This window comes from Lithobates pipiens, unplaced genomic scaffold (genome assembly GCF_037356315.1).
Source record: "Lithobates pipiens isolate NorthernLeopardFrog02 unplaced genomic scaffold, aLitPip1_a1.2 Scaffold_18, whole genome shotgun sequence".
NCBI classification, from domain to species: domain Eukaryota; kingdom Metazoa; phylum Chordata; class Amphibia; order Anura; family Ranidae; genus Lithobates; species Lithobates pipiens.
The window spans coordinates 14,110,788-14,134,425 of NW_027507758.1; positions in this window are offsets into that span (position 1 = coordinate 14,110,788).

Sequence of the window (23,638 nt, forward strand, 5' to 3'; positions counted from 1 at the left end):
CGCTCATGGCCGTTACCCGCTGCCCCACCAAGACAGGGTAAGTGGTGGGCAGACAGCGAGCGGGCGGTGGGGATTCACAGTGGCAGCATTTGATGGGCACACCAACAGCATTTGATGTGCACAGTAGCTGCATTTGATGTGCACAGTAGCGGCATTTGATGGGCACAGTGGCAGCATTTGATGGGCACAGTGGCTGCATTTGATGTGCACAGTAGCGGCATTTGATGGGCACAGTGGCAGCATTTGATGGGCACAGTGGCAGCATTTGATGGGCACAGTGGCTGCATTTGATGTGCACAGTAGCGGCATTTGATGGGCACAGTGGCAGCATTTGATGGGCACAGTGGCTGCATTTGATGTGCACAGTAGCGGCATTTGATGGGCACAGTGGCAGCATTTGATGGGCACAGTGGCAGCATTTGATGGGTACACTGGTGGCATTTGATGGGCACAGCGGTGGCATTTGATGGGCACAGCGGCAGAGCTTGATGGCACAGTGGCAGAGTTTGATGGCACAGCGGCAGAGTTTGATGGGCACAGTAGTGACATTTGATGGGCACAGTAGTGACATTTGATGGGCACAGTGGCTGTAATTGATGTTTTTTAAATCGGTTCCTTTATATTCGGCCACCCACTTGGGACTGGGCCCTGGTGTTGGGAAAAGAGCCCTGTCCGGAGGTCGGGGGGGGGGGGGCCCGCCATGGTTTCCTGCATCGGGGCCCTGAAGGTTCTAGTTACGCCACTGCATACAGTGTATGGTCAGGTTCATGGGAGGCAAGGCAGCTGCATCATTTTGCTGGGAAAAAAAAAAATCAATGCATGTACACCATATTGCCAGAAGTATTGGGACACCTTCCTTTACACACACAGGAACTTTAATGCCATCCCAGTCTTCATCCATAAGGTTCAATATTGAGCTGGCCCACTCTTTGGAACTATAACAGCTTCAACTCTTCTGGGAAGGCTGTCCACAAGGTTTAGGCGTGTGTCTATGGGAATGTTTCACTATTCTTCCAGAAGCAAATTTGTGAGGTCAGGCACTGATGCTGGGTGAGAAGGCCTGGCTCGCAGTCTCCACTCTAATTCATCTCAAAGGTGATTGACAATTGACAGGAATAATAGGTTCTGGTTCGACATGACACTCGGAGTCAGCAATGTCAAATGATCTGGACAAGGCATAAGCATGAGCATTTTTAGAACTGGACCGGAAGGTGATGTCAAAATTAAACCTGGCAAAGAAGTGAGCCCATCGTGCTTGCCTGGGATTCAAACATAGGGCGGATGGCAGACATTGGAGGTTCTATGATCAGTATAGATCAGGATACGATGAGGAGATCCCTCCAGTAGATTTTGCCATTTTTGCAGTGCCAGCTTGATAGCCAGAAGTTCCCGATCCCCGATGGTGTCATTTCTTTCCGCATCATAAAACTTCTTATTGAAGGCACAAGGACGGAGTTTACTGTCATGCATTTGGAGAAGAATGGCCCCCACTCCCAAGGATGAAGCATCTACCTCCAAGAAGAAAGGCTGAAGAATGTCAGGACATTAGAGAATAGATGGCGAGAGGAAGGCCATTTTGAGCTTGTGGAAAGCTTTGACTGCTTAAGGTTAGGTTCTGGCATTAGCACCTTTCCGGGTGAAAGAAGTGATTGGGGCCACTAGAGAGGAGTAATTGGGAATGAACTCCAACTTTGCGTTCAGGCGGTGGTCCCGAAGATGCTGTAGAACCGTCATCGTCATTGCCGCCTTCCTCTTCTTCTTCCTTTTTCTCTTCTTGCAATTTTGACACGACGCTCTCTCTCTCTCTGTTCCCGGCATTACAACGGGAGAGAGTGTCGTGTCAACATCGGAAGAAGAGAAGAAGGAAGAAGAAGAATAAGGCGGCGACGACGACAAACGAGAAGACCGGGCCAACGCTAGTAAAAGAGCTGGAAGAAGATAGCGGAGGAGCCTGGCAGAAGAAACGGAGAGCGGGAGAAGAGGCCTTAAAGCACGGAGAAGTCGGAAGAAGACCCTCGAAGTTGTAAGAAGACACCCGGTAGGCGACGACGACGAAGGAGAAAGCAGGGCTCCTCTGCTAGCAAAAGAGCAGAAGATAGCGGCGAGAAGACCCCAGAAGTCAGAAGAAGACCTCCGGAGCTGCCTAATAAACTACTTTAAAACCTGTGTTGTGTGTTTTTTTATTGACACTTTTTTCCCCAGGTGAATGGGTAGGGGTACGATGTACCCCATACTCATTCACATAGGGTGGGGGCCGGGATCTGGGGGCCCCCTTATTAAGGGGGGCTCCCGGATTCCGATAAGCCCCCCCACCCACAGACCCCGACAACCAACAGCCAGGGTTGTCGGGAAGAGGCCCTTGTCCTCATCAACATAGAGACCAGGTGCTTTGGGGTGGGTGGGGGCCGCAGGGCCCCCCTTCCCCAAAGCACCCACCCCCCCCATGTTGAGGGCACGTGGCCTGGTACGGTTCAGAGGGGGGGGCGCTCGCTCGTCCCCACCCCCTTTCCTAGTGGCCAGACTGCGTGCTTGAATAAGGGTCTGGTATGGACTTTGGGGGACCCGCATGCCGTTTTTTGGCGTAGGGGTTACCCTTAAAACCCATACCAGGCGACGGGGCTCACAAGGTGTCAATCTCACCGATGAAAGCGGCAACACTGACTTCCTTCTCTAGTCCCGTCGTACCTGAAGTCACGTTCAAAATGAACAGACTTTAGTCCGTGTGTGGGCTAGTCCATTCATTTGGAAAGTCCGGCAGACTAGCACACAGACGAGCCGATTGTCTGCCGGAAAGCTGAGTCCGGCGGACAATTTTGAGTCAAGTCTTCTTTCAAAGTCCGCCAGACTTTTGGGAAGAAAAAGTCAGCCAGATAGTCTGATCATGTGTACGCGGCATTATAGTTGTCCTGTGGACAGATTCTCCCACTTGAGTTGTGAATCTCTGCAGCTCCTCCAGAGTTACCATGGACCTCTTGGTTGCTTCTCTGATTAATGCTCTCCTTGCCCGGCCGGTCAGTTTAGGTGGACGGCCATGTATTGGTAGGTTTGCAGTTGTGCCATACTCGTTCCATTTTCCGATGCTGGTTTGAACAGAGCTCCGTGAGATGTTCAAAGCTTGGGATCATTTTTTGTAACCTAACCCTGCTGTAAACTTCTCCACAACTTTATCCCTGACCTGTCTGGTGTGTTCCTTGGCCTTCATAATGCTGTTTGTTCACTAAGGTTCTCTAAAAAAAGCTCTGAGGGCTTCACAGGATAGCTGTATTTATACTGAGAATAAATGACACACAGGTGGACTCTATTTACTAATTAGGTGACTTCTAAAGACAATTGGTTCCACTAGATTTTAGTTAGGGGTATCAGAGTAAAGAGGGCTGAATGCAAATGCACGCCACACTTTTCAAACATTTGTAAAAAAAAGTTGAAAACCATTTATTATTTTCCTTCCACTTCACAATTATGAGCCACTTTGTGTTGGTCCATCACAAAAATCCCAATAAAATGCATTTACGTTTTTGGTTGTAACATGACAAAATGTGGAAAATGTCAAGGGGTATGAATATTTCTTCAATGCACTGTATACACTTCTCTGCTTGCTCCAGCACACTTGCTTGCAGAAATCCTGGCCTGGCGCTCTATGCAACAAAAAGTGCAACAGTCAGATTTTGAAGCAAAGGCCCTTTACACGCAGGGACCCCGGGCCTTTTTGGTTGTGTAGCAATATATAGTGTCCGACTTACATCCCTGTGACTACTAATCCCAGCACCACCTCTTCTAAAACTGCCAGCCCGCCTTGCTGCAGCTACCCCTTTTCACTAGGCCTTGTGGCTAACTTCCCCTCATCCCAGACTGCACACTCACCAGCCCACCCGGCTGATTTCTCCTGGAGACCTCTTGGATGTGCTGACTCTGTCCTCACACCTGCTCCGTGCATCCAAGAACAGAGTCCTCCTTGTGTTATAGAGGGTCTCTCCAGCACCCGAGCCCCAGGCCACCCCCCCCCCCTCAGACTAGGGGGCACCCTCAAGGGCCACCGACAGCCATCTCAGCACTCCATATCCATCTTCCACCCGCCTCCCACTGCTGGCATGACCCCAGAGTATTAAAGAGGTGCCCACCGCCTGCAAGTCCACTTGCTGGGGATTGGCTTGGGCCCTCAATACTCCAAGCAGCTTCTCCTAACCTCCCACCCATTCTCCTGGAAGCTTCTCCAAGTAAGTAGGGGGAGGTACCAGAGGTGCTGCTTGACGAGTCATCCAGCCTCCCTGAGTCACTCATTCCTGACCCAGATTCAACCCAACCTGGCTCTCAGCCAGGCTAAAATTTACCTATACTACAGCTTATAAATTTTTTTTTAAGTCTAGCACACTAAGCTAAAGGGTGCTACACTATTCTCAGGCCAGCTTTTCAGATGATGAGTGCCATGTACTGGTGATTGTTGGTAAATATGGAGCAATAAACATACTTAAATGTTTAAAGAATATAAAAAAAAATGTATAAGTACACCATTAAACATTTAAAATAGAAATGTAAAAAATCTAAAAAATAAATTCTCTTCCACTTACATCTGTGACCACTTGTACAAATAGCAGCGATGATGATAGGAACCCACCCAGTCACTGGCGCGGAACAGATAAAAGTGCTCTGGCATTTTGTGCTATCTGTCTGCCTCGTTCCTCGTCTCTCCCGCTCTGTCCTGAAACTCGGCCTGTCAGTGAAGACATCTCTGTTTGATCATCTTTGTCTCATGTGGAAAACCATCTGAACTCCATTAAAGAAGATAAAACGCCGGATCTTTATTTTATTTTTACTCCTTGGCGTCGAGTCAGGGAACGTGACTAATTTCAGCCATTACGCAGTAATTGGTCTCTGTACATATCGGTGCTGAGACACCACAGAGCATGTATGTGAGAGGAAGAGGGAAGCCTGGGGCCAGAGACGTCATGAATTCGCAATGAAGCTTGATGCATTAAATTGATCAGATGTCTGGCTCTATTAAAGGCTCAAGCCGCGGCCTGCTATCTGCTCTAGAGCAGTATATTATACCAAATAGCCTAATTAGGAGACTGTGCCGCTAATGACTTGGAATATCTGAGCCTCCCAACTTTCACCAGGTTACAGAACTTTGAGAGGCGACTTTCATGGCAGAAAGCAAAAGAATGTCGCAAATAAATTCCAGTGAGGATCAGCTATTGTCATAATGTTCTTTAAAGGAAAACATTAATTGTTTGGGTGTGGTTAAAGGCAGAGACATAACGAGAACCTTCAGGGCCCCGATGCAAGAAATCACGAAGGTCCCCCGACTGGGGCCCTTCCCACTGATCCAGGGCCCTTTACTCCCATCGTCGGACCCTTTATTACCATCCCGCTGCAGGCCACCTTCCTGCCATCTTTCCAACGGTGGTAGAATGCCAGAGCCCAGTCGTGAGTTCGACCCTGGTAGTTCTGCCACTGGTGTCAGTAGTTCTTTTCATTTTGTTTTAATTTTTTACAATTTATTACTATTTAATACATTTTTTTTTACAATTTTATTTATTTTATTTACATATTTTTTAGGATGCCCATTGGGGGGCTTTGGTGAAAGACCAAAGACCCCTGATTTTTCACTTTTGAGACAGAGAAAAGGACCGATGACAGTCCCTTTCTCTGCAGCCTTAGCTGCACAGAATGAATGAGCAGGAACAGCGTTGTACAGAGCATCTCGTTCATTCATAAACTGAGGCAGAGTAAGCAAGATTTACTATGCACCAGCTACTTCCGGTTCCGGTGCCCTATGCACTAGTAGCTCCTCTCCTCAGCTTCCGCTGCACCGCCACAAAGCCTGCCTATTAAGCCCACCTGGTTACTCATATCAGCCCGCGGACACCCCTCAAGGCTCACCCGCTCTCATTGATAGTTTCTTGGATAAGTGCGGTGCTCACTCTCAGACACCAGAGCTCCCGCCTGATCCTCTGGATCAGACACTGCTCTCCAACATGGCGGCGGCTCACGGAATGGAGGTTATTGACACAGCCCACACACCTCTCCCTCCTGCCAACAGACCAGCAGGCATAGAGGATCACTCAGACTGTTGCTGCACTTCTGGCACCTACTATCACCTCCGAGGTAGAAAAAGCAATACAGACAGGCATGGAGCACTTTAAAAGAGAACTGTCTGAGCATAATACCCGCATTACAGAAGCAGAGATGATCTGTCCTCTGTGGGGGATGAGCTCTATCAGTCACAGGCAACTAAGCAAGCCCAAGATAGAACCAATCAATATATACTACAAAAATTGGAGGATTTAGAAAACAGGTCGAGACGCAATAACCTGAGATTTGTGGGAGTGACAGAATCTCTTCTCTCTTCCTCCCTCATGGAATTTTTTTCCCTTTAAGATACCTGAAGCCCTGGATCTTCATTCCACCTTTTATTGTTGAAAGGACTCACCGCTTTGGTACACAATCTGCTGACTGCCAATCACCTAGCCCGATCATTGCGAAATACCGCAACCATGCAGACAAAGCAGCAATCCTGCAGAAGTACTGTCAAGCTCGATTAGTACAAATTGATGGCATTAAAATCATAATTTTTGCTTACTACTCGTTGGGGGTATCTAAGAATTGAGAGGCATTTCAACATATTTGCACAACACTTTTTCAACATCAAATCAAATTTACCTTGACTCTATTCATTAAAACAAGAAGGGTGCTGGTAAATAACACATTTACCGGCTCCTTCTCCACTCTCCATCCTGACAGCATCCCCCGCAGCAGCCGGCGGGAGAGGGAAACCCGGCGGTGCTGTGGGGGAGCGAGGGTGGGCCAAAAAAAAACACAGGAGCACCGGGGCAGGACAAGCTTAAGGAGGCGGTGGGAGTGGAGTTAGGAGCAGCCGATGCCCTCCATTTCTCTCCTTCAGCCTCTGAATGTCTTTGGGAGAGGAGGGTTTAGCAGCTGCATGGAGGGGTCGGTTCCTCTACAAGCCACCGCCCTCCTATACAGGTGTACAGGGGGTTGCCTGTATGTACAGGCGACCCCTGTACATACACCCCTGGTTTAAGGTATAAATAAACCTAATCAATAAGTTCTTATATAGATGTTAACATGTTCTTTCAAATCTTCAACTCTCAGTATAATGCATGGGGATTCTGGCATGAAGATTCTCATTCACAGGCTTTCTGTTATTGGGGAACATCTGTCTCTGCAATATGCTCCTGTATTGTCACTGTTATGCCACCCCCTAGCAGGTGACAAGGGCTGAAGTGACAGCTGATCTTCACCAGAGATCCTGATGGTGGAGATGGCCCGAAGACCCTAATGGTCCTGGTTTTATTTGGTTGCATGCCGTCCCTTAGGATTGCTCCATCAAGGGGGTAGCTGGTAAAGAATGGCTAATGAGTGTAGTCAGGTCTGGGCAGAAATAACAGGCAGGTGGTAGGCAAGAGAGTAGTTAGGTCCAGGAAGAGGTCATGGGCAGCTGGTGGACAAGAAAGTAGTCAACAAAACCTGGATCAGCAATAAGCAAGGCAATCAGGAAGTATAGCTCTTTCGCCAACGGCTAGCTGGTGATAGGACATAGCACCAGCTACTTCAAAGGCTGAAGCTCAAATTATAACAAAAGGAAAAACCTATTATTTTAGTTTTGGATAGAGTGCAGATGGATTGGAACCCCTGTAAGGTTTTTATTGCTGTCTGTGCCCTTGTTATGGAGATGTACTCTCTCTGTCCTTTTTACCAGTATAGAACAAGAACAAGAATAGAGTGGAAATCTTCCAATAGGGTCTCTAGTTATAGTGACCTGGGGGGGCCCAAATGGATTGCCATAATTTGCAAGAATTTCCTCTCCGAAAGTGAACATACATCTCTCAATGGGGACACAGATGGCAAAAAACCCTCCCTTATTCTATACAAAATGATAAAAAAAAGTTTTGTATATAGTTCTATAGTTAAACACCCTTTGATACCCTTAGCTATAAGATCCTCCACTCTTCTGGGAAGGCTTCCCACAAGATTTTGGGTGTGTGTGGGAATTTATACCATTTGTGAGGTCAGATACTGATGCTATATGAGAAGACCTGGCTCCTTATCAATGTTCCAGTTCATCCTGAATGTGTTCAGTAGGGTTGAGGTCAGGGCTCCGTGCAGGTCACTCGAGTTCCTCTGCACCTAACTAGTCAAACCTGGCCATCATCCTTATGTGAGCTTGTTAGGACACCCAATTCTAAAACCATGGACATTTATTGTAGAGCTGCCCCCAACTTTGCAGCTAAAACAGCTTCCACTCTTCTACTTTGGTGCATGTCTGTGGAATATTGTGCCCTTCCAGCCAAAAGAAAATTTGGTCAGGTACTGATGTTGGACAAGAAAGCCTGGCTCGCAGTCTCCACTCTAATTCATCTCAAAGGTGTTTTATCAGGTTGAGGTCAGGCCAGTCAAGTTATTCCACCCCAAACTCACTCATCCATGTCTTTATGGGCCTTGCTTTGTGCCCTGGTGCGCAGTCATGTTGGAACAGAAAGGGGCCATTCCCAAACTGTTCCCACAATGTGGGGAGCATGAAATTTTCAAAATGTCTTGGTATGCTGACGCCTTAAGAGTTCCCTTTACTGGAATTAAGAGGCCAAGCCCAACCCCTAAAAAACAACCCCCCACACCATAATCCCGCCTTCACCAAATGATGGTCCATAAAGACATGGATGAGTGAGTTATGGGTGGAGGAATTTTACTGGCCCGCACAGAGTCCTGACCTCAATCTGATAGAAAACCTTTGGGATGAATTGGAGCGGAGACTGCGAGCCAGGCCTTCTCGCCCACTTTAGTGCTTGACCTCACAAATGGGCTTCTGGAAAAATGGTCAAACATTCCCATAGACACACTCCTAAACCTTGTGGACGGCCTTCCCAGAAGAGTTGGAGCTGTTACAGCTGCAAAGGGTGGGCCAACTCAATATTGAACCCTACGGACTAAGACTGGGCTACCATTAAAGTTTCGGTGCGTGTAAAGGTGCACGTCCCAATACTTTTGGTAATATAGTGTATGTGATATAGGGACCTTAGACTGTAAGCTCTTTGAAGGCAGTACGTAAATTGTTGGTACTATATAGGTGCCTGCAATAAAAAAATAAATGTCACCGCCACATTATATAGCGCTGTAACGGTGGTGGTAGAACTCTGAGCGGTTGGGTGTCATCCATCTTCCCCCGGAAAGATTCATGTATGACGCGGCGTGTGCTACAATGTGTCCATACCATCACACGATGTCAGAGCGCTCTGCGGTCTCGGTGATATATCTCTGGCACAGCACGGGGACCGGGGAGTCGCTGTCATGTGAAAAGAGATATCGGTGAACACATAAAAAGACGAGGCCTGCAGCTCGGGCCGGCTTTGATTAAAATTGTATTGATTAGCTGCAGTTACAATCCATCCATTTGGGAGCTCAGATTGTTTTTTAATAACCTGAGTGGCCTCAAAGGGAGCCGAGAGATAAAATAAATGAGTTTACAGCGAGGAAAATGAGATCGCACCAACACCTGCGTCTCCGGTAAACACAGCGCCGGGATTAATACATATATATACCGATAGCCCGGACTTTTATGATTATGATATTCATTGGAAGGTAATGGAGGAAGGATACAGAACAAGGGATGCCGACCGGGGAGAATTCCAGGACTGGCTTACAGGGGTCCTCCAACGTCAAAGTGGCCCGATGTCCCCTGTGGACTTCCAAAAGCTGAAATCAATTCAAACAGCTAAAGCAATTAAAGCACATTGGTCCAGCTTGTTTTACTAACATCTCTAATTCTGTAGAGCCAACATTGCGATTCGAAAAACCCCCAGCAACACTGCGTAGCCGGAGAGCAACACCACGAGACAGAGAATCTTGCCATTCGGTGAGGTTCTGGCCTTCTTCCCCATATGAGGCCTCAATACCGCCCACTCCAGCTCCAACTGTCACCCTTTACCACTATAAGGGAGAAGGCTCACTTCCATTTTTATAAATGTGTTCTATTCTCCAGGGGTTTCGTCCAACCATCCTAGGTTAGGGTGACGAGACATTCCCGGTTTCTGGGACAGTCCCTGGATTGATGATAATGTCCCCGAACCAAGTCTATCCCCGGTTTTGTCCCCAGGTGGGATTTGAACAGGAGCTGGGGCAATTTCAAAGACAGTGCAGAATGGAAAAAAAAAAACAGAATTACTTCCCCCCCCTGCTCTGCCGCTCCTACTAGCTTAGGGGGTGGGGGTTTATTTTTTTCATTATTTGTGCCCCTTTCTGATGATCATGTGCTGGTCGGAGCGGAGAGAATATTTCTTAAGTTTCAGGTGCATGCCCGTTCCCGCTCCCGCTCGCATGTTCTTCTGCCTTGGCTCAAGTCCCAGCCAGCCACTTGCCCATCTCCTTGCCTTCCCTGGGCGCAGGGCTGGACTGGGACAGAAATTTGGCCCTGGACTTCATCCAGAACGGCCCACTTACATTTTGAGTGTCCCGTCACCAGCCCCCTTACATCAGAGTGTCCCATCAGCACCCCTTACATCAGAGTGGCCCACTGAGCCATTGGCCCACCGGGAAACTCCCGGTAGTCCCAATGGCCAGTACATGCCTGCCTGGGCGGAGTGATCTTCCTCCCCTCCCCACCCAGTAGCAGCCAAGGCCTGGAGAGTAAGACTTGACAGGCTGTGAGGCGACAGGCAGAGAGTCGCTAATTGCCGCCATTACTAGTTAAACAAAAATATGTCCCCGGATTTCATTTAGAAAATCTGGTCACCTTATCCTAGGTGCTATCAAGGGTTAGCTCTATGGTTGGATAGGGCACCTCCCATCCCTCCCTCCACGGCCATCCAACAACGCAGCTAGCAAGGAGATGTCTGCTTTGATGGACGGCACTTTTCTCCATCTCCAAGACTTGGACAGGTATACAGCTAGCTAGTTTTCCACTAGGTAACTCTGTGCCAGAATAGTGTTTGGTTACAGCTGAAAGTGTCAGGGCTTGTTCTGGGGGCCCCTTTGTTAAAAATGGGCTTCCAGATTACAATAAGCCCCCCCCCCGCCCGCAGCCCAGGGTTGTCAGGAAGAGGCCCTGGTCCTCATCAACATGGGGACAAGGTGCTTTGGGTTGGGGGGACACAGAGCCCCCTGTCCCAAAGCACCCACCCCCACGTTGAGGGTATGTGGCCTAGTATGGTTCGGGGGGGCGCTCGTTGCCCCCCCCTTTTCTGACCTGCCAGGCTGAATGCTCAGATAAGGGTCTGGTATGGATTTTGGGGGGGACCCCATGCCGTTTAAAAAAAAAGAATTGGCATGAGGTTCCCCCTAAAATCCATACCAGACCCTAAGGTCCTGGTTTTAACTGGGGGGGGGGGGGCTACGCTGTTCTTTTTTAACATTTCTTTATTGCCGGCATTCATGTTTTTTTTTTTGTTTTTTTTAACAGCATTTTTTATCTTTACATTCATCTGTCGGTGGGGAAGCCCGCTGACAGATGACTTGTGGTTGTTAAGGACCTGGCTTCCCCGGCTATTTCTTCACACAGAATTTGTATCGGCCGATTGTTTTTTGACCGATCCGAATTCTAATCGTTCTGAAAAGTTGGAATTCGTTATAAAATTTATAAATGGAAGGAATTTTAACAAAAATGAAAAAATTCAACTAAAACTAAACTAATTCCGAAACCAAATGAAATGAATTCCATAATAAAACTAAATTAGTAACATAACAAATCTGTCCGAAACGGAAAAAAAAAAAAAAAATCAGTTCTGCACATGTCTATTGCAGAGATCTCATTCTAGTTAATACTAATGATCCCGGGTGGAAAAGAGAGACTGTTAGAGGGGGTGGCTGCTACTCTGTGGACTCTGATGTAAAGGAGGTACTCTGTGGACTCTGATGTAAAGGGGGTACTCTGTGGACTCTGATGTAAAGGGGGTACTCTGTGGACTCTGATGTAAAGGAGGTACTCTGTGGACTCTGATGTAAAGGGGGTGCTCTGTGGACTCTGATGTAAAGGGGGTACTCTGTGGACTCTGATGTAAAGCGGGTGCTCTGTGGACTCTGATGTAAAGGGGGTACTCTGTGGACTATGATGTAAAGGGGGAACTCTGTGGACTCTTACATAAAGGGGGAACGCTTGTGATTTTATCATCCAATCATGGGCAAGCTAAGATGCTCTTTTTTATTTTCCTTGCATGTCCCCCTCAGATTTACAGCGACTGAACTTTCAGTGCACTTGTAGTGCAAAGTGGATTTGCCTTTAGTAAGTAACCCCCCTATTTTATCTATGCATACTATGAAAAAAAATTGGTGTGCGACTCTGAAGTGTTCGGGTTTGACATGAAGAAAAGGTGGCAACCCTCTAGAGTGAGCTCACCATCCATCCCTGTCTGTGACTGAAGTCTCCCCCCTTCTCTCTCCTGTCTCAGAGTACACTAAGGTAAATCAGGATTCTCAGAGCACCCCTTACATCAGAGTTCCCCTTTACACCAGAGGCCACAGTGTTCCCCCTTACATCAGAGTCCTCTCGGGGCATCAGAGTTCTCAGTGTTCCCCTATAAATCATAAAACATTTTATATATATATATATATATTTTAGCAGAGAATCTAGAGAATAAAATGGCGATTGTTACAATATTTTACATCACACGGTATTTGTGCGGCGGTGTTTCAAACGCAACTTTTTGGGAAAAGGGACACTTTCATGAGTTATAAAAAAAACAACACAGTATAGTTATCCCAATTTTTGTATAATATGAAAGATGATGTTATGCCGAGTAAATAGATACCAGACATGTCACGCTTTATAATTGCACGCATTCATGGAATGGCGATAAACTACGGTACCTAAAAATCGCCATAGGCGACGCTTAAAATTTTTTTTTTACGGTTACCAAGTTAGAGTTACAGAGGAGGTCTAATGCTAGAATTATCGCTCTCGCTCTGATGATTGCGGCGATACCTCACATGTGTGATTTGAACACCATTTACATATGCGGGCGCGACTTCCGTATGCGTTTCCTTTGCTGCGCGAGCTCGCAGTGACGGGGGGGGGGGCGGTTTGAAAAAAAAAATTTTCTTATTAATTTTATTTCTATTTCTATTATTAAATTGTGTTTTAAAAAAATAAAAAATGATCACTTTTATTGCTGTCACTAGGAATGTAAACATCCCTTGTGACAGTAATAGGTGGTGACAGGTCCTCTTTATGGAGGGATCGGGGGGTCTAAAAGACCTCCAAATCTCTCATTTGTACTTCAAAGTATTCAGATCTCCAAAAACGTCGATTCTGAATACTGTATATTTTTTTTTAAATCCGGCGCCATTGGCAGCCGAGTAAACAGGAAGTGACGTTGTGACACCGCTTCCATGTCTACATCATGGAGACTGGAATGAAGCCGTCTCCAGTCTGTCACTAGCAGCCGGAAGAGCCGGATCGTTGAACAGCCCTCCCACCCGGGAAGAGCGGCGGGAGGCTGTGGAAGGGGGGGGGGGGCGTCCCCTCCCACTCCTCCGGGATAACAACCGAGCAGCTTTTAGCCACATCGGTTGTTATCCAAGGAAAACCGCTCACCCGCTCTAAACAACGGCACCGGGATGATGCCCGCGGCTGCGGGCATCATCCCTGTATAACCTCCGAAAGCCGAGCACGCACATCTACATACGCTCGGCGAGGAAGGGGTTAACTTCATATGATTAGAAATGTTATTTAAAACGGAGGTCCGCCAATTTTTTTTTTTTTTTTACAGCAGCAGCTACAAATACTGCAGCTGCTGACTTTTAAAAATATGGACACTTACCTGTCCAGGGCGCCTGCAATGTGGGCACCCGAAGCCGATCTGTCGCTCGGCTCTCGGGGGGTGCTGCCGCCACCATCCTCGGTAAGGGAATCAGGAAATGAAGCCTTTGCGGCTTCACTTCCTGGCTCCCTACTACGCATGCGTGAGTCGCGCTGCGCAATCCGGATGGTCCCTGCTCTCTCTGGGACCCGTGTGTTTCCCAGCAGACAGCGGGGGAGGGGACACACCTCCAAGATGACCACTGCCTTGCTAAAGAAGCTGAGGGTAAAGGTGATGGACTGGCCAAGCATGTCTCCAGACCTAAACCCTATTGAGCATCTGTGGGACATCCTCAAACGGAGGGTGGAGGAGCGCAAGGTCTCCAACACCCACCAGCTCTGTGATGTCATCATGGAGGAGGGGAAGAGGACTCCAGTGGTGACCTGTGAAGCTCTGGTGACCTCCATGCCCAAGAGGGTTAAGGCAGTGCTGGAAAATAATGGTGGCCACACAAAATATTGACACTTTGGGGGCCAATTTGGACATTTTCACTTAGGGGTGTACTGACTTTTGTTGCCAGCGGTTTAGACATTAAAGAGGAAGTAAAGCCTTAATAAAAATAAAAATAAAAATAGACCCTGCAAGGCAAAGGCATAATGAGCTAGTATGCATATGTAGCGGCGGCTCCTGAAGAGCACGCTCTATGCGGTTTTTCTAAAACTAAAGTTACCTAAACTGCAGTTTGGTTTGGGTGTAATTACCTAAATTGGGCCTCAGCATCAGTCTGACTGGACTGTGAGATGTTCAGCCTGACCACAGGGGGCACTGTCTCTTCTGTCAGGCATGGAACTGTGGTCTGGTCAGGGGCCGGTTACTTTCTCTCGGAGCCCGCCCAGGGGGAGTGGCCCTCTCGCTGTGCTTCTGGGAGAGGGTATATAAAAAGGGATCTGCAATAAGCGGACTTCCAGCTGTTGCAAAACTACAAGTCCTATCATGCCTCTGCCTCATGCTTGTGGCTGTCAGAGTCTTGCTATGCCATCATGGGATTTGTAGTTCTGCAACAGCTGGAGGTCCGCTAATTGCATATCCCTGGTATATAAGATGCGGACGTCACGTGGTTCGGGGTTTCCGGTCCAGTATGCTGTGCTGATTACATGGTCCTGGTCCTCCTGACCAGCCCCCAGGAAGTCTATGGCCTGGGGTGCGGATCCATCCGACTTTAATTCCTCGGGGCTGGCTAGCCCAAGGCCAGGAAACTAGAGGAGGATTCTGAGGTGGTTGGGTGCCGTCTCCGGTTCGGGAGAGACCCAGTGACTTCAAGCATTCCAGGGGAGGACTCTTTAGAAGACCACCACGTACAGGTTGGTTTTCTTAGCAAGAGCCTGGAAGGGCTGAAGTAACCGAAAGAATCCGGTCTTGTGGAATATCGCCAAGCAGGCTGAAAGATCCAGGTATCCTACAAGTGTTTCAAGTTTAGTTTCCCTACATGTTCTGCAACAACGTTGGTGATAAAGACTTTGTTCCTGAGTAAACACCTTGTTGGCTGCTAGGCCTTGTGGAAGAGGGACTGTCCAACCTGAGTGATCATCCAGCTGTGAACGGCTATTCTCTGGATGCAGTCAAAGTAAGCAAGTTCTTTAATGTTTTTGGACTTTGACATTGAGAGAACCTGAACTCCTCTCCAACCCTCTGATCCCAAGTTGAAAGACTGTTCAATTGATTGAGTTTTGCAAATAAAATCCCTTCAAGTGGATCTATTGTCAGTCTCAAGTTACTGGGCCATCTACCACGGGACATCCCCTAGACGTGCCACAAGGAGAACGGAGGGTAACGGTAAGCCCAAAAATAACCAGCAGCTCCTTCGGGGGTTAGTGCTACACATAGCATACTAGCTCATTATGAATAACTTACCTGAGATGGAAGCCCCCGAAGCGACCCTCGTCGTCCTTCCTCCGACGCCACCATGATACCCGGAGTGCCAGTCACAGCGCCGGAGCCGCGAGGATGTCACCCCCGCGCATGCGAGCGGGAGCCACCCACTAACGGCACGATTGCCGTTAGCAGCGGCATGCTTGGTGCGCCTGCGCATGCGCCGTAGACAGCGGTGCCTGTCTGTTTGCAAACCGTGTAGGTTTAAGGAGCTATTTCTTGGACCTACAGGTAAGCCTTAATCTCGGCTTACCTGTAGGTCAGAGTGATCTGTAAGAATTGACTTCCTCTTTAATGGCTGTGTGTTGAGTTATTTTGAGGGGACGGCCAGGGCAGGACTTAGGGTGGTGGGGGCCCCTGGGCTTGAGTCATTTTTCGGGCCCTACCTTCCATACATTATTGGATTTATCGGCGTATAACATGCAGCGGTGTGTAATATGCACCCGAAGTTTAGGAGGGGATTTTAAGGAAAAAAACTTACATTTAAATGCCCATCAAATGCCCATCAATGCACCCTTATCAGTGTCCATCTGCAGCCTTGCCCATCAATCTGCAGCCTTGCCCCAGTGTCATTTGCAGCCTTATCATTTAAAAATGGCGTCGCCGAGATACATCTTGGCAGGTCTCGGGTCCTCTTGGCGGCTCTCGTGTCCTGTCGCAGTCCCGAGCGGAGCAGAGAGTATCCGAGTGTACTCGGCTTGGCTCACCTTCACACCCAGTCCCTGTGTTATGTCCATCATAAGGCGGGACTGGGTGTGACTGAGCGGAGCTGAGCCGAGTACACTCGGCTCTGTATCTCGGCGGGGCCCCCTATTTGGCGGGGCCCATGGGCTTGAGCCCAGTCAAGCCCAATGGTAAGTCCTGCCCTGGGGACGGCAAATGTACACTGTTATACAAGCTGTACACTCACTACTTTACACTGTTATACAAGCTGCACACTCACTACTTTACATTGTAGACAAGTGTCATTTCTTCAGTGTTGTCACATGAAAAGAGAGAAGAAAAGATTTACAAAAATGTGAGGGGTGTACTCACTTTTGTGAGATACTGTATATATATATATATATATATATATATATATTGTATATATAATATTATATATACACTCACACCTCCACCACTACATTGTGGGTATTTTCCTGGCGGTCAGCGTTTGCGTCCCCCGACCCGGCCTCTGATTAAACGCACATTGATTGTCTTCAGGAACATCGAATCTCGGAGGCAAATGATGCATTTTTAATAACCCGCGTTGGTTCAAAGCCGTCGCTCGCCTGGATCAATGAGCCCCCGAAAGCCGCGGACGCTGAAAACGCACACACACACACACACACATATATATATATTCGTCTCAATTTAGATAAATCCATGATAGGCACGGGGTGGGTGGGAGGGGGGGGAGAAATGACATCTCACCATAAACATATTGATATTTCAGAGTTTAACGGCTGCGACGAAAACGTGAGAATAAAAAATAAATAAAAACGCTGTCACTCAGTTTCTTCAGTAGCTCGCTGTCCCCCCCCCCACCCCACCCCCGCCATCACCCGTCTTATAAAACTAATTACGACTAAATCCCAGCCGGCAATATTTCAGATAATCGGTGACAATATCTCGCCGCTGATTTGTTTGCGCGTCGCCGAGTGAAATAGGGGGTGCGGGAAATGAATATAGAAAGTGTTAAATGAGCGCGGCGACGGAGAGAGTAATTACTATAACAGCCGCATTAATCTGCTTTGTCTGATATCGGAAAGAGTTGGCGCAGATTTAGTGAGATTCCTCCGCGGGCTTCTCCGCGGCGACTTGTTTATTAGGAGGCGCCGTTTTTATCCCTTTTTATGTCAAAACGCATATTAATACACAAAGCGCGGCGGAGAAGATTTATCGCTCGCTCTGATGCACAATAGCCGCAATTATGGATTCGTAAGATACTGATGGATGAAGGCTGAGCGCTCCTTTCAGCCCCCCCCAAGTTTGAAGGGGGACTCCGCCCACAGCGGATATTTTGGTCATCGGTGAATCACCAGCAAGGTTCCTCTGCACGCTCGCCTGGGGTCTTATTGACCGATTTGTGCATCCCGTTCACTACGGATCTTATGAGGGGTGTTCTGTTCTAATGCCCCCTACACACGAGAGGGATTAAGTCTGACAGACCTCCAAAGGAGTTCTGCCGGAGTTCCGCCGGAGTTCCGACGGAGTTCTGGCGGACTTTTCGACCGAACGGACTTGACCACACACCATCACACCAAACTCCGACGGAGTCGAACGTGATGACGTACGACTGGATTCGACGTAGGAAGTTCATAGCCAGTAGCCAATAGCTGCCCTAGCGTCGGTTTTAGTCCGTCGGAGTAGCACACACACGAGCGAATTTTTCGAAGGGGACCGGGTCCGGCGGAGTTCCGTCGGGAAAATTTGAAGCATGCTTCATTTCTAAAGTCCGTCAGACTTTAGCGAAGCTAAAGTCCGTTGCAGCCCACACACGATCGGATAGTCTGACGGACTCAGTCCGTCGGAGTTTGGATGTCGAAAAGTCCGCTCGTGTGTACGGGGCATTAGTGTCGCTTTATGCACTTGTTTTCTCCAGACTTTAGTAAATGTGGTGAAGCGCTGCTGGTTTCCATCATCCAATCATGTGCAAGAAAAAAAAAAAAATTCATTTTATAAAATCTCCCTGCCCCTGATTGGGTATTCTTTACAAAGTGAAGCTTTACCACATTACATTTACTAAGGGAAAATGAGTGCAACTGCACTAGCAAAGTGCACAGTCTATTTCTCTTCAGGAAATCTACAGCAGCGGCCTCCAAACTGCTTCATTATTTCTCCCACAGTCAGCAACAGTGGGGCGTAGTCCCTGTCACTGATCATGATGGGGCACTATTCCTCACACTGGTACCAATGATGGGGCACTATTCCTCCCACTGACACCAATGATGGGGCACTATTCCTCCCACTGACACCAATGATGGGGCACTATTCCTCACACTGACGCCAATGACGGGGCACTATTCCTCCCACTGGTACCAATGATGGGGCACTATTCCTCCCACTGGTACCAATGATGAGGCACTATTCCTCCCACTGATACCAATGATGGGGCACTATTCCTCCCACTGATACCAATGATGGGGCACTATTCCTCCCACTGATACCAATGATGGGACACTAATTCTCCCGCTGACACCAATGATAGGGCACTATTCCTCCCACTGGTACCAATGATGGGGCACTATTCCTCCCACTGACACCAATGATGGGGCACTATTCCTCCCACTGACACCAATGATGGGGCACTATTCTTTCCACTGATGCCAATGATGAGGCACTAATTCTCCCACTGACACCAATGATAGGGCACTATTCCTCCCACTGGTACCAATGATGGGGCACTATTCCTCCCACTGGTACCAATGATGGGGCACTATTCCTCCCACTGACACCAATGATGGGGCACTATTCCTCCCACTGACACCAATGATGGGGCACTATTCCTCCCACTGGTACCAATGATGGGGCACTATTCCTCCCACTGACACCAATGATGGGGCACTATTCCTCCCACTGGTACCAATGATGGGGTACTATTCCTCCCACTGACACCAAAGATGGGGCACTATTCCTCCCACTGACACCAATGATGGGGCACTATTCCTCCCACTGACACCAATGATGGGGCACTATTCCTCCCACTGACAATGATGGGGCACTATTCCTCCCACTGGTACCAATGATGGGGCACTATTCCTTCCACTGATACCAATGATGGGGCACTATTCCTCCCACTGACACCAATGATGGGGCAATATTCCTCCCACTGACACCAATGATGGGGCACTATTCCTCCCACTGACACCAATGATGGGGCACTATTCCTCCCACTGGTACCAATGATGGGGCACTATTCCTCCCACTGGTACCAATGATGGGGCACTATTCCTCCCACTGGTACCAATGATGGGGCACTATTCCTTCCACTGATACCAATGATGGGGCACTATTCCTTTCACTGATACCAATGATGAGACACTAATTCTCCCACTGACACCAATGATAGGACACTATTCCTTCCACTGGTACCAATGATGGGGCACTATTCCTCCTACTGACACCAATGATGGGGCACTATTCCTCCCACTGACACCAATGATGGGGCACTATTCCTCCCACTGACACCAATGATGGGGCACTATTCCTCCCACTGACACCAATGATGGGGCACTATTCCTTCCACTGACACCATTGATGGAGCACTATTCCTCCCACTGACACCAATGATGGGGCACTATTCCTCCCACTGACACCAATGATGGGGCACTATTCCTCCCACTGACACCAATGATGGGGCACTATTCCTCCCACTGACACCAATGATGGGGCACTATTCCTCCCACTGACACCAATGATGGGGCACTATTCCTCCCACTGACACCATTGATGGAGCACTATTCCTCCCACTGACACCAATGATGGGGCACTATTCCTTCCACTGACACAAATGATGGGGCACTATTACTCCCACTGATAGCAGTGATGGGGTGTTTACTCCCACTGGCTACAGTCTGGCCTCCCTAAATATTAGGGACAATAAACTGGCCCTTTATTTAGAAATTTTGGAGATCGCTGATCTACACCAATGCCTTTTCTAAGCCCTGTAGCCTTGAATAGCTAACACTGAGCGAATGAACATGGAAGAAGTGGGGACTAAACTAACTAGCACTAAACAGGAGGGGAGGACAGAGGAAGATACTAAAATCACATTAGTAAAGCTGTAGTGGTCTAAAACTGCCACTAGATGCCAGCATTGTACAAAATGATAACAACCTAATGAAGTTTAACGTGACACAGAAAAATTCCATTAAAGTGAAGCAGAACAAGGCGGCTCAAGTTCTTTCATGCCATCTGTATCTTCCTGTCCTGGTAAAAAAACTCTCCCGGATATATTTTGTATGGGTGTCACAAGCACAGAAAGCCGTTTCCTCAGGACCTGAAAAGTGATTGGAATCTCCGAAATGCGTCGCCTGTTAAACTATTACTGCGATGAATGAACTTTATCTGGAATGTCATCAATGTCTTGGTGCTAAAAACAGAAGGAAAAGGCTGAGATCCAATTTTACCTGCTGATGGCCAGGAGCAGCAAGATTGGGTGCAAGTCATTCAAGTGTGAGGACGTTACTTTGGATTTTATTCACATTTTTAGTAGAGCAGGGAAGGGTTAGAACCTGACAATGTTTTTCATGCCGTCTATATCATCCTGTCCTGGTGACAACCACTCCCCCATTTATTGTAGGACCAGGACAGGAAGTAGCTTCAACGGGACCTAAAGAAGAGACTGGAATCCCTGAAATGCGTTGCCCATTAAACTGTGATGCCTTGTACACACGGTCGGAAATTCCGACGGTAAAAGTCCGATCGGAAATTTGAGAGCAGGACCTAAAATTTTGCAAAAAATCCGATCTGACTTTTTCCGATCGTGTGTATAGAATTCCGACGCACAAGGTGCCACGCATGCTCAGAATAAATTTGGGGATGAAAACTATTGGCTACTGGCCTCTACGTAGTCCCGTCGTACATTTTGTACGTCACCTCGTTTCGGGAACGATCGGATTTTCCGGCAACTTTGTGCGACCGTGTGTATGCAAGACAAGTTTCGGACAAAATCCGTCTGAGAAAATCCGACGGATTTTGTGGTCGGAATTTCCGACAGTGTGTACAAGGCATTATTGTGATGAATGAACTTTGTCTGGAATGTCATCAATGTATTGGTGCTAAAAAGAGAAGGAAAAGGCTGAGATCAATCAAATTCCGCCTGCCGATGGCTAGGAGCGGCAAGACTGGGTGACCCATTCGATGCAAGTCATACACCTGAGTACATTGTTGCAATATTATTATTATTTAGGTATAGTTTTTATTGCACAGCTGCATTGGCCCAGTTTAGACCAATGTAACTACATTTGTGAAAATAATGATTTGATCCCCTGCAGATTGTGTACGTTTTGCCCACTTACAAAGAAATGATTGTTATCACAGGTGTATTTTATATGATAGAGACAGAATAACAACCAACATTCCAGAAAAAAACACAATACAAATGTTATAAATTGAGTTTCAGTTCAGTGCCCACCATTGCAGCATGACCTGTGCCCATCATTGCAGTGTGACCTGTGCCGACCATTGCAGCGTGACCAGTGCCAATCATTGCAGCATGACCTGTGCCCACCATTGCAGCGTGACCTGTGCCCACCATTGCAGCCTCACCTGTGACAACCATTGCAGAGTGAGCAGTGCCAATCATTGCAGCCTCACCTGTGCCCATCATTGCAGCATGACCTGTGCCAAGGAAGAGCGAGGGCAGCCGGATCATCACAAGGGAAGAGAGTGGAGGAAGAGGAGAGCCACCACCTGTATTCACCATTGCAGCGTGACCAGTGCCAATCATTGCAGCATGACCTGTGCCCACCATTGCAGCGTGACCTGTTCCCACCATTGCAGCCTCACCTGTGCCCACCATTGCAGCATGACCTGTGCCCACCATTGCAGCCTCACCTGTGACAACCATTGCAGAGTGAGCAGTGCCAATCATTGCAGCCTCAAATGTGCCCATCATTGCAGCATGACCTGTGCCAAGGAAGAGCGAGGGCAGCCAGATCATCACAAGGGAAGAGAGTGGAGGAAGAGGAGAGCCACCACCTGTATTCACCATTGCAGTGTGACCAGTGCCAATCATTGCAGCATGACCTGTGCCCACCATTGCAGCGTGACCTGTTCCCACCATCGCAGCCTCACCTGTGCCCACCATTGCAGCCTCACCTGTGCCCACCATTGCAGCATGACCTGTGCCCACCATTGCAGCCTCACCTGTGACAACCATTGCAGAGTGAGCAGTGACAATCATTGCAGCCTCACCTGTGCCCATCATTGCAGCATGACCTGTGCCAAGGAAGAGCGAGGGCAGCCAGATCATCACAAGGGAAGAGAGTGGAGGAAGAGGAGAGCCACCACCTGTGCTCACTATTGCAGCGTGACCAGTGCCAATCATTGCAGCATGACCTGTGCCCACCATTGCAGCGTGACCTGTTCCCACCATTGCAGCCTCACCTGTGCCCACCATTGCAGCATGACCAGTGCCAATCATTGCAGCATGACCTGTGCCCACCATTGCAGAGTGACCTGTGCCCACCATGGCAGCCTCACCTGTGACCAGTGCCAATCATTGCAGCCTCACCTGTGCCCATCATTTCAGTATGACCTGTGCCAAGGAAGAGTGAGGGCAGTTGGATCATCACAAGGGAAGAGAGTGGAGGAAGAGGAGAGCCATTGGATCACAGAATGCAGATATAGCACGCTGTAACAACTTACATTAGAATCGCTGTCTGCACGTGGTTACACACAGCCCCGCCTCCTGACCTGCACCTGGTATGGACTGAACGCATCCCAGCATTAGACCGGCGTTCTGTCTATCACAGGCGCAGATCAGCAGGAGGGACTGTGCGTAACCACGCGCAGACGGCAATTGTAATGTAAGCTGTTACAGTGTGCTATATCTGCATTCTGTGATCCGGCGGCTCTCCTTTTACTCTACGCTTTTTACCTCAGGGGGCAATCGCTCCCTACCGGCGGTGCTCGCCCCCCGCTCTCCCAGGCAGCCCACGCTCGCAAGCCCTCATTTTTCACTCGCAAAATGTAAGTGGAAAATTTAAGGGCTGGTGTAGCATATAGAATTAAGTGTCACTAAAACCACATCATAAAAAAACGATCGATAAATGGTGTATTACATGCTGTTCATATTCACTCACTATGAGATTCCATTTCTGTATTCTGCAAAAAAAAAAACACGGTTGAGCCTGCTGCTCTCTATCGCCCCCTTCTGTCCATGTCCCCAATGCAGTTGGGGATTTTGCAGAGACGCGTTGGCAGCTCTGCACATACTCAGTTTTCAGTGAGTTTCTATGCTGAGCATTTCCTCA